This window comes from Anarhichas minor, unplaced genomic scaffold (genome assembly GCF_050575085.1).
Source record: "Anarhichas minor isolate MPS153535 unplaced genomic scaffold, ASM5057508v1 ptg000096l, whole genome shotgun sequence".
In the NCBI taxonomy this organism is placed as follows: domain Eukaryota; kingdom Metazoa; phylum Chordata; class Actinopteri; order Perciformes; family Anarhichadidae; genus Anarhichas; species Anarhichas minor.
Genome location: NW_027466542.1, coordinates 166,479 through 178,428, shown reverse-complemented (window position 1 = coordinate 178,428; position 11,950 = coordinate 166,479). Strand labels below are relative to the sequence as shown.

Genomic DNA, 11,950 nt, shown 5'->3' with positions numbered 1-11,950 from the left:
TTCAGGAAGCATCAGGAAGGTTCTACTTGTAGAACCTTTCCTTATTTGTGTGACGCCGTTCAAACATTAAGTCTAGTAATTTCCATTCCGATGAACCGGAACCATCTCGCAGTGGGACAAAACATCCATATCTAGGAGCTGTTAACTTCGGATGGATGTTGCGAGGTAGTTTTTTTAGCTACGTAGGAAGATGATGTCGTAGCATTGATTGGTCGATTGTCAGTGAGTTCAACAGCACATCCATTTGAATCGCTGAAGGAATCGGAGATGTGAACGGTGATTCAGAGGTCTGGAATCAGGCTACCATTGTCACGTTTACCAATTTAATTTACTCGATTGCTCCCCAGATTGGGGACTTTCACCGAATGTGTCTATGGACCCATCTGGTGTGTCCTACGGTTGTCAATTATTGCGCGCCAAATGGCGCAATGCTCTGCAGCTTGGCGGGTGTGTGTTGCGATTAACATGTCACCCTTAACTAACATGGCCTCTTAATGTACGCACAAAGTCAGACATGGTACTAAACGCCTGAAATCAGGTTGTTAATGATTATAAAGGTGTAAATTTAACTGAGACTCTTGTGTGCCAAATGATTACAAGGGTAATAATCTTATATGTTGTATAGGTAGACAAATCTTCCACTCATACACAATCATTTCTACCACAACATGTAATGCATTGTAGTGCTTTGAGGTGTCGCAGCGCTGTGGCTCTGAAAATAGACTACAGTCACTCTAGCAGCTGCACAAGGCCGTTAACTACAAGATGTTAACCGCAACTTTACCACCATCTGTAATCACGTGACCAAAGTCATGTCTTAGGCGAACTATCTGCTGAGGAAGACCTTGAGATGTGGTTTAAAGTTCCTGACATGTAAGTTTGTTGACATGCATAAGCCCACAATCAAGCGCTTGTTTAGCACATACGCATATTAACATGCATACAGTTAAAGGTGCATTGAGAGCGTTCTTTATTGCCTCTCAATAGCTTTTAACATGGCGACGGCTGAGGCAACGACTCGCAGCTAATGGTGCTAATAGCGCAAACAGTGGCAAAAGTGCTGACAGAGCAGCTGTGTTGACACGCTTGCATGCACAAAAAGCATGCGGGACTGGACTTCATCTTCTGCTCAGGTAGACATTACTCCACTATATCTTTATGCAGCAAATAGCAGTTTGCTGCTATATTAATGCTCTGAATATTGAATATAGCACCCTTTTAACCGTTTTCCTCTGTAGTGTTGCTGCGATGCACTTTATGGCTACTGGTGGCAGCACAGATCTCAGGGCTGCTGAGGAGCGCTGCAGTTGGTGAGCGAGGAAGAAATCCTGCCCCATCGTTGGTTTGTATGACATTTAAGAGAACGCCTCCTCCCTGCTTGAATTGTGGAGCTTCCGTCTGTCTGTTTTGTTGAGTTCTCCCAGGGTCCGTCAGAATGTTGTTTAGGACGTATCACAATTTGAGCGGTCTTATCTGGAACTGCTGGACATGTGTTGGACATGTAGAACTGACTTGTTGTGGTAACACTAGTCAACACCAGTCTAGTTTACCAAAAACGAACTGCAATCCATCCAGTAGTTGTTAAGATATTTAACTCTACCAAAGTGTTGGATTTTCACACTGATTAACATTTCCACGTTCAGAGCCCGACCCCGTGTGGCGAAAAACACAATTTCCTTTCGCTCAACTCAAAAGAAATTGTAAGAAAAGGTTTGTATGCATGTGCAGTTAAACTATTATTGCTACCTCACCTCAATCGGATCCTTTCTATCAGAAAACATTTACAGAAGCAGAGAAAATGTCGGTAATTTCAGTGGAACGTAATTTTTCCAGATGTCGGTTCGATTGAGAGTCCCACTGAAGGTGAGATCATGAGCTGCCACACCCCGTCCTCTGTTGCTCTCAGAGAGGAGAGCTGCCAAGCAGACAGCTCCTCTCTGTCAGCCGAGCAGAGCCGGGTCTTATCTCCATCCTCAGACACACCTTTCTGGGAAATAAATACGAGGGTTTATCTTCAGTCCAGTCCAGTTTAACAACAGTGCTACACCATGAATCTGTGATGTGGATCATAGAGCTGGAAGATGTCAGGACCCAATGAAAACAACCTTTATTCTATATACCTAACAAGCCTCTAAAAGCTTTTATTTAGAGAGGTTGTGCTTGGGATCGGAAACTAAAACGGAAATGAATCCTTAACAGAGCAAAGTGAAGCTGTAATGTTGCGTATATGTTCCTCAATAAGCTTTCAAATAAAGAGTTTTAAGAACTTAATTTAGGATATTGTTTTAAGTAATCGTACCCCTATAAATAAAAGGCAATCCGAGCGATTACATTTAAAGATTCAGGAAAACATGAGAAATAAAAGGGGAATGTATTTTTTAAGTTTAAATTAAATGCTTAAAGCTTAAAACATTTTGAAGTTAAACAATAATCAAAACGTGTCTAAATTTGTATCCCAACTAAACACAGCCTTGATCTTCCCAGTAACACAAATAGAGGTTTCGCATTCTTCTCCTTGCTGTATGACCTTCAACAGATCACAATCTGCATATGAGGTAGGTTTTATCGACATATTTAATTTTTCAATCATGACCATTTTACTGTAATACAGTGTTATTGAAAGCTGTATTTGTAAGGCTGTATTTCACAGGAGAACATGTTCTTTTATCTCCAGTGGGTCAGCTGCTCTGTGATCAGAGCTGTGGAGAGTCTTTGGGTGAATGTAGGACCGGGAGCGATCACCAGAGGGCGCTGTCGCACACAACCTGTAGAGAAACACAAATACCATCAGTGAAGTAAAGCCTCCATGCACATGTGCTTTCAGTATGTCTACTGTGTTTACACTCACCTAGATTAAGTTACATACAGTTTAGAAGTTCTGGGACTCACGGACACCGGCCTGCTGTCACCATGTTGAAAGCCGTTGAGAGGCAATAGAAATGCACCTAATCTCGGATCTAGCACCTTTTAAAATGATTCTATCTTGTTCTAGATGTTCTCCTGTATATCATCCATATACCTGGTTGGTCACAGCCCAAAGTGCAGAGAGTCTGCTGTGTGCTGCAGCTGTCTGAGAGACCTGGACACCAGCTCATCTTGTTTTTCCTGGAGGTTTCTGGAAATCATCATTAAATATGTCAACTGGAGGATTTTCTTCTTTCTCCGACATCTCTCCAGAATCTCTGTTTGGGGATTTTTATTTTTATTTTTGAATCAGGTCAACTCCAGTTGTACATCCCATAATGACAATTAAAGCATCAAAGGGCTTCAAAATGATACAATTATCAAAAATACATGGCAAGTAACATTGGTTCTGTGATAACATGGGGCGACCGTGGCTCACTGGCTTAAGAGGGTTGTATGGTAACCGCAGGGTCAACGGTTTGATCCTCGACTGGGACGTGTCGTAGTGTCCCTGAGCAAGACACTGAACCCCCAGCTCCCCGGGCGCCTATCATTGGCAGCCCACTGCTCCCTATATACAGGGATGGGTCAAATGCAGAAGTCAAATTTTGTTTATATGTATATGACAATAAAAAGGGTTTCTATTCTATTCTACAAGGAAAAGCTCCCATATTTAATCAATAGGAGGATAACCGTGAAAAATACAGGAGGATAGAAAAACTAAAGCAGTAATTAAGCATTAAATAAATTCATACATTAAGTCAACAATCAAGTATCTTGAATCCAAATGCCTGCACATCTTAATACTCACTCTTGTGGCTCCTCGATAAACTGCTTGACTTGTTTACTGCCTATGATCTTGACAAGTCTGGGGATTGAATTTGCTCCAGACGTGTTTTTCTGAGCCAAGATGCAGGTGATGTGATCAGGATTCCCTGGAGAACGAGACAGACAGACGGACAAGGAGCAGGAGATGCATCAATCACACAGCTGATTGAGGGCTCGAACCTCAATGACACGATGAAGCCAGGACCGTAACGCACCTACAGCACAACAAGTAGGTTCTATTCAGTTTGCTACAATAATCCTTTACTTTCAATTATTCCATTTTTCATTTCCAGTTTACTTTTCTATGACCAAGTGGATCTTGTGCTGTGTGTCTGAACCAGTTTCCTGAGGTGTCGGGCTTCCTGTTTGTTCTTTCCGCTCCATAGTAACCTCTCTGTTCCCACCCCTGACGCCCTGCAGCACTCTGCAGAGAACTGGGAGTCACTTCAGCAAACACACACACACACACCTATACACACACACACACACTTGTGATTTATGAGCGTGTTTTGCATTTGAGTTGGCTGGCATTATTAAAAACATGTGAAAAGGCAGAGGAGAGAAGTGACTAACAGGTAAAGGTGAAACTAAATGCCAGATGAAGAAATATGGCATTCAGTTTATGAGCATTTGTTGTCTCTTTTCCTTTCCGTCTCTATTGTGTGCATGTTTGTTTCTGATGTGTACGTATCACGCTGCAGAGATAGAATAAGTACTCAAATCCATCATCGAAAGTAATGGGATTCCTGCAGTGTTATTTATTCATTAAGTGAATGTAAAGTATTAACATTAAAATGAAAAAAGTAAAAGTGTTCATTGTGAAAAGTGACCTTCAGTGATCACCTTAATCAAATAACAATGTCAGGAAGTAAAGTGACTTTTTTATCAACCTGACAAAATTACGTTCTTGTGGAAAGAAAAGAAAAGGCAACACTGTAGCTTCTTTACATTCTAATAGAATGTAAAGAAGCTACAGTGTATAGAATGATTCTATTGAAGTTATTCCTTTTTTAAATGTTTTAGACGAGTCACTAATCACTTTAAAATAGTGATTATAGCTGATTTAACTTAGACATGAGATTGATCTTCTCATGTCACTCTTTATACAATGATATAAATTCATCCCCGTTTTATTGATATCTTACGAAATATTACTCCTCACTTTTCGTGCATTTTTCCTGCGAAAGTCCAGCAACATGAGTCTGTATTCGCTTGTTACATGCATACTGTCTTTTCAAAATAAACTTCCATCTTCACAGGAAACAACTAGGGTTTAGGGCCAATGCATCAAAAATGAAAATCCCTGACAGGAGTAAATGGTGACTTTAGATTCATAAGGACTTCATGCCCCTCTGCAGAGGGAATCCTCCTGAAATATACATCTCTGAAAGTCAGACAATAGAGGAAGTGCAATGTATTTTGGAATTATTGTTTGTTATATTTGTTGAAATTATCTTTACATCTTGACAGAAATCAATAATTAAGATCAAATCAAGTGTTCTGACAGAAAATATAATCTGGTGGCTGTGGCTGTGGCAGGACTGTAATGATTGGACGGGCTACCCACCTGTCTAGCTGCGCGCACTCTCCCCGTGCACACTTTGCATGTCGCCGTAGTGTTCCACAAGCTGATAGTTTAACGGCTGGGAGTACTAACAACAGCCATGTTTGTTGTTCACGTTCATTATGATAATTTTGAGGGAATGGCTTCGGAGGGAGGTCTGAAGGGGACGGGCTGTCAGTGTTTCTTGCTGGATGTAGCGACTTTTGGAGCTTGTGATGCTAGCTACTTTCATTTGAAAGGAGTGGGCAACAAAAGGCGGGGTTTTTTTTCGGTTGGATAATTATTTAAATCTTTTGTACCCTTGCTGGTTTCTCCAATGTTACCTAACCCAGCTTTAAACTAAAACAAGGGTAATTTACATATTACAAATTAAACCTGCTGGTGCTGGAAGAAAATTCACAGGATCACCAAAGTTGTAATTATTTATTCTCAAGGAACCTTCAATATTCATGTCAATACATCAAGTAGTTGTTGAGAAATCTCAATCTGGATAAAAGTGGTGCACTGACAGACACATCGACGTTGCCTCCCACAGTGCCATGCTGCAGAGCACAGCTAGAAATATTATAAAAGATTTGTACTTGGCAACAGTCCTATGTTGTTGAGCTCATCTCATGTTGTTTGTAAAAATCTGAATCTTAAAGTCACTCATAATGTCAGCCGTCAAATAAATGTAGTTGAGGTCTTTACGGGTCCACTCAGTTCTTGGTAACTGTAACCAGATGGACTCGGATTTGTGATGGGTCCCTTAAAAATAAAATCTAATTGATACAGTTTCCGGTAGGTTTTCCACGGGTCCCTTTCGGACGTGGCCCATAAACATCTCCAGTAAAAGGTACAATATTTCCCTCCGAAATGAAATGAAACTCAAGTAAAGTTTAAACTTTAATACACTTTTGGCCACCACAGGGCAAAGGATATTGATGAGTGGAGCTTTAAGTGCAGCACTTAAGTAATATACATACTGTTATTCCTTTCCACCTCCGTCCAGCTGTCCAACTCTTCTCTTTATATGCCTCTGGCCAGCAATTAACAAGGGAATCAACTGGTTGAAGTTAACTTTAATTATGCAAAATCATTAATTGGAAAGATTTTTCTAATTAAATTTCCAGAAGCGATAAGGAAACGGCGTTGATAAGAGGCCTGAGCGGAGATAGAGGGCCTAATTGCATTAATTACTCTATACCTTTAGGAGAAATCTGAGTCAATAAGTTCGGCGGCCCTCTAATCTTTTCATAGAATAAAGCAGGAGGTGGACCGCTGTGTCTGGCACACTGCCAGACACAGCTGCTGGAGCAACGGCCTGCAGCTTGGCCGTTTGATTTCCAAGAATCAAGTTATTAAACGGTCTTAATAACTGTGGAAATGGCCGCTCGTTCTTCTCGGCATTGTCAGTCCCTCCACGTCACAGACCTCTTTAAATGTCCTGCTGCGGCTGAAAGTGTGAAAGTCAAACACAAAATCTAGATCTTAATGATCAAGCAAGCAGCAGCAAAACAGCTGTAGGATGTTTTCTGCCGTGAGGGGAGAGCAGTTTACTGACAGAAGAATCCTCAAAGGTCCATCTGTCGGTTCTGTGAAATGATGTCTACTGTGTTGGAGCTCACATGTTGTTTATATCAACAGCAGTCCAGGGAAGCAGGATCACCAAAAGCAATGAACAATCTTTATTTTTTTACATATACCAATTCCTTGTTAGGCCTACATTCATATTTTAAATGCACATAGGTGTAAATATAAACAGTGATATTTCAAAATACCTGACATACAGTACAACCGCCAAACAAACTGCCTGTTACTGCTAAGTGGAGCTAACCTAGCATAGCATAGCGTGTCTAAACCAGGACCCTGTTAGCCCAGCGTTTACAGCTGCGTTAGCTTTGATGGTGTGAAGAGGTGAGAAAATAAGCAAGGTTTCAACTTCTCTTTCAAGCTCTCTTTTTTTTCCTGTTATCGCAGAATTTCTTCGTCTCTTTTCGTAAGCCTTCGAGGAGAGACCGTTTGAAGATGTGCACCGCTGCTCGAGACGTCTCAGTACGAACACATGAATAGCCTTTATTTCGAGATGGCCAGAAGATCCGGATGATTTTGTACTCGGAAGACAAAGGTTTTTGCTTAATGCGCCACTGAGCAACTTTCATAATGAACATAGCCCCGCCGCCATCGCTGTATCCAGTTCTCTTTATACATCCGTGGTTTGACCACATTAATCTGTCACTCAGACTGGACTTCCTGGATCATATTTCCATATTGTCTCATAGCTAGAAAAATGCTCAACTGCAGGCCTGTTTTCTGTCTTTATACCCACCTAAGTATGGCTGTTCTTTACAGCTGTAAACACTTTTGCTTTCCAACATGCTTGGACGACACACCGTACGAACGAGTTGGTTTTGAGCGTTACCCGCCTTCATGCTTCATTTGCATCTAAAATGTCTCTTTATAATAGATTTCTGGAGGGTTTGGAAAGGTGGTGAGTAGTTTCTGTAAGATCGCTGAGCTAACGATCCTGGTGAGGCTATTAAGCTAAAGCTATGGACTAAAGAAAGACCACAACACATTAACCTCAGTATTCAGACCCAGTGGTGATCTTAAGATCACTATCCAGGCCCGAAATGAATAACTCAAGTGAAACAAGATCAGGATAAACAGCTGCAGTCATTAAGAGAAGAGTGATTTCTGTGATTCATGTGTTTGTGTAGCAAAGTTGTGAGCAGCGGGATGGTATGAAACTGAACTTAAAATGTGTTCCGTTTAGTCACCTCTGTGTGTCTCACAGCTCCGACTGTCGCCCTCATTTATGCACTTGGCCGAGACGATCTTTTCGCACGCAGGCCTTAATTGATTAGCGGCCCAATTAAAGAGCAGCAATGGGGGCCGAGGCTGGAAGAGAAGGTGACAGAATCACGGCGCTCTCCTCTCCTCCTGAGTAATTATTTTACTGAGGTCCTAAATCAGGTTTGCCTCGGACTGATAATGGATGTCCGGGCTATCTAAACATGCACCGAAAAGCCAGCTCAATCCCTCGTCTGAGATAAAGCAGACAAATTACACAAGGAGGAAAGTATAGAAAAAATAGAGCAGCTCCTGAAGGGTTTTATCAGACGTTTTTGTGTAGATGTGCTCGTAAGTGACTGAACCTCCATGTTTGTCTGTCTAGAAGTGTATGTGAGAAAAGGACAAAATTGGAGCTACAATTTGTTTGAATGATGAATTGGTCATTTAACGGGTTATCTCTGTCTCGTTAACCTTCGCCTGCGTGCAAATGATGTGTTGGGTTAATAAACAATGGGGTCTGAACATGGCAGGCACTACATCTTTCTGACCGGCTGTGTGGACAGACACATTGATCAATGCGTCACGTCCAGCATCTCCAACACTCCTGCAGCGCTCCGAGCCATCCATCAGCAGTCCCTCCTCTGGCTCGGATGGCAGCGTCGTTTAACATTTTTATAAATGCCCTGTGCTACGACATACCAGCACAGGAAATATTTGACATTATAATGTCCTTTAACACTCCAATGGTCCTCATGTACAAAAAAGTCTGCAGCCACGCTTGCCAACCTGCAAGGCTTTAATGCTCGTTACACTCCAAAAAAAACACATATTTTGGATGGATGAAAAATGCACTCTTGTTGTCTTTAGGCCATTACCCATTCCAGTAGGGGAGGAAATGTACAGTATATTGGTTTGGTGTCATGAACTAACATTTCCGTCCCTCGACACAGTTAAGAGTCTAAAAACCTTAAAGAATCTCATTCAAATTCAAAATAACAAAAATGCGTTTGATCATTGTTGTTGCATGTATGAGATTTGATCAAAAGATTATGTCCCATGATATCACAGGTTATATGAACATGAAAAGCATTTGGTGCACATGGAAGAAGTTTGCCTTCAACACCCTATCAGCCAAAAATTGTTAGGGAACAAACCTATCTGCTTGGGTTTAGGAAAAGATCGTGGTTTGGGTTAAAATAAGCCCTGAAGACAAACGTATCCCAAGTGCACATTTAGTGTATCTTCAAATTTGGCAGACAAAAATCAAACAATGCAGCAGGAAATGAGTCTTCGGTGGATGTGCAGAAGTGCACGGCTGCCTGTCGCTTGAGGTCAAAGTGTAAATATATCCCTCAAGTACTAAAATGATTTGGTCAAATTGAAGTAAACAAAAATCTAATTATGTCGGGAGGCAGATTCTAAACTAGAACAGTTCTACTGAACAGTAAAATAAATAATGAAACATACTAAATCAAATGCATGTTTCAGTACAGGATAATACATCTAGTTTTTGTTCTAGGCAGGCTGCAGCGTGGCCGTGCCTCTCTATTAAGAAGGTGTCAAATGTGATAGGAGGGTTCTGCTCCGCCCTTCAGGGAGCTCGAGTAGCAGCGACACTCCACTCACACTGTTCCCCGTGTTAAAAATGCAAATTGCTTTTTCCTGACCCCTCTGCCGTGGACAGGGAGGGGCTGTAAGCTTTCAAAGTGACCTGCTTTTTTGCTTCAAAAGGCCGCACGCTACGATGCAGCAGGCGCTGACAGGGCGAGACAGCTTAGCAGATAATATCGGCCACGGCAACAGAGCAGCCGGCTATTCGGACAAAAACACCAATATATAGTCCCGCACAGCGTATCTTTAACCCTGTGCGGCCTGGGGTCACTCGCAATTTAGAGATTTTAAAATCTCTTTTCTGACGGTGGACGTTTCGCTCTGGTATTGTACACTGCTTGGGCTTTGTGGGGCTCTTAAAAGCAGAGAGCAGAGAGTCTACACGTTAAGAGCAGTGAATCATTTATAGAAAGGTATGCTTTCTGTAAAGGGGCTCTGCGTTCCTTATCACACCTGGTAGAAACTTCTCATTAAGCTGCCGCGAAGAGCTGCTTCTCCTCCCACAGTCCAGAGTCTGCCGGTTTGGTTGATTGGCGACTCTAAATTGCCCGTAAATGTGACTGTGAGTCTGTGTCAGTCCTGTGATTGACTGGCGACCTGTCCAGGGTGGGCTCCGCCTCTCGACCCAATGTCACATGGGATTAGCTCCGGCCCCCCTCTATGACCCTAAAGGATAAGTGGGTATAGTTAATAGATGGATGGATGTTCAAAGGTTACTGGGTTTTATTTATTATCTTTGTCTCATTTATAGATTTATAATCAAAGGCATGAAACAAGTTGGACGTTCTAGGAGCCTTCCACGAACAGAAGATGAAAGCAGGTATTTAAAGCTCTTTATGGAGGAGTTGTTGTCTTGTTGACCCGCTGAGAGGTCCTGCAGCGCTCCAAAACATTTTGAAGAGATACTCAAATGTGAAATCCATCACGAGCTCACTAATAACCATGACATTAAAATGTCATGTTGCAGTTTTATAGAGGTTATTATGCCAAATAATTTGGCCTGACAATCGTTCAGAACAAGAAATAGTTTGGTACACAACAGTAAATTGAATACTCACTGTCTCCCTTAAATTAAAAGTTGAAGTTGCACGTGCACAAGAAACATTTTAATCTGTGAAAGATCAAATTTGGTTATAATACTTCTAAAGTTTTCTTTTCTTCACCTTTAGTTTTTTATGGTATAATTATTGATGTTCTATTCCCATTTTAATATTAAGTAAAATTGTAAAACTTACCTTAGACTCCTCAGTGTTAAAAGCTTTTCAGGCATTCAGTATTAGACTCATTTCTCCACCACTCGCTGTACTAATAAAGCCACCTTCGTCAAATGAATACGGTGCAGCTTGCACAATGAAATATTAAACTAACACAACATGTTAGTGGGCTGAGCCCAGAGGAAGGCTGCTGTTCACATGCAGACTAACGTAGATCGACTTTGAACAATCGACAATCATCTAGCAGAGGGTCTTTCTGGGCTTCTTCTGCTGCCTCTTATCTGTCTGCCGGAGGATACCCATGAGACAGACACATTTAATAAATGTGAGTGCTGAGTGTGTGTTCCTGTGTGTGTGTCTCTCCAGAGACTATTTCTATATTCCATCCTCAGATGTTGTAAAGAAGAGTTGTAAAAGAGTAATGACGACAGGGAAACCCAGATTACAGTGAGATTCTATCACGCATGCAACAGTCCTCTGATAGGTTGCTGTCATTGTGGTCTCCTGCTCATGTATTGCTAATTGTTTCTTGACATCACTCAGTCCCCGATGCACACAAACGATGCTCTGCCAACGTTTCTGTCTGTCAAATGTTTGTTTTTTTAATAAAACATTTAAAGAAAACTAAGGTTCAGTCAGTGACATTTATTTCAAGGAAACTATTGGGGTTTTCGGACCAAACAGTTCTGGGGAGCTGTGTTTGCACCACCTATACAGGAACGCTGAAGTGACGGAAGCCGGCACACATCTTCAGCTGAAAAAGTTTATAGAATATAAGAATAAATAAGCAACTGTGTTACATGCCACAATCATATAAATGCAAGCACAATAGCCGCTATGAAAGTTCCTTTTGCGATGTCAGTTTGAAACAGCTTCTGCTCAGTGGGTGTGCTTTGTGCTACTGGGTGAGCTCGGTGAGCTGTGGCTCTCACTCATTCTTTTTCTCAGCGGTTGCATGTTTATTAACTAGTTAACTTCTGGACATCACTGTCGGGTGATTTGTCAGTGTTCTTCAGTTTTTTTTTGTTAAAAGTGGTGGTTGCAGGTGTTGCAT

At 41.6% G+C, this 11,950-nt stretch overlaps 1 long non-coding RNA gene across 1 annotated transcript; it reads left to right on the top strand.

Annotated features, from left to right (window-relative positions):
- The first annotated feature begins 1,033 nt into the window (after positions 1–1,033).
- Positions 1,034–11,520, top strand: LOC142939303 (uncharacterized). Its single transcript, XR_012949951.1, has 4 exons — positions 1,034–2,555; positions 2,675–2,795; positions 2,993–3,961; positions 7,256–11,520. It is a non-coding gene; the product is annotated as an uncharacterized LOC142939303 (long non-coding RNA).
- The last annotated feature ends 430 nt before the right edge of the window (positions 11,521–11,950 follow it).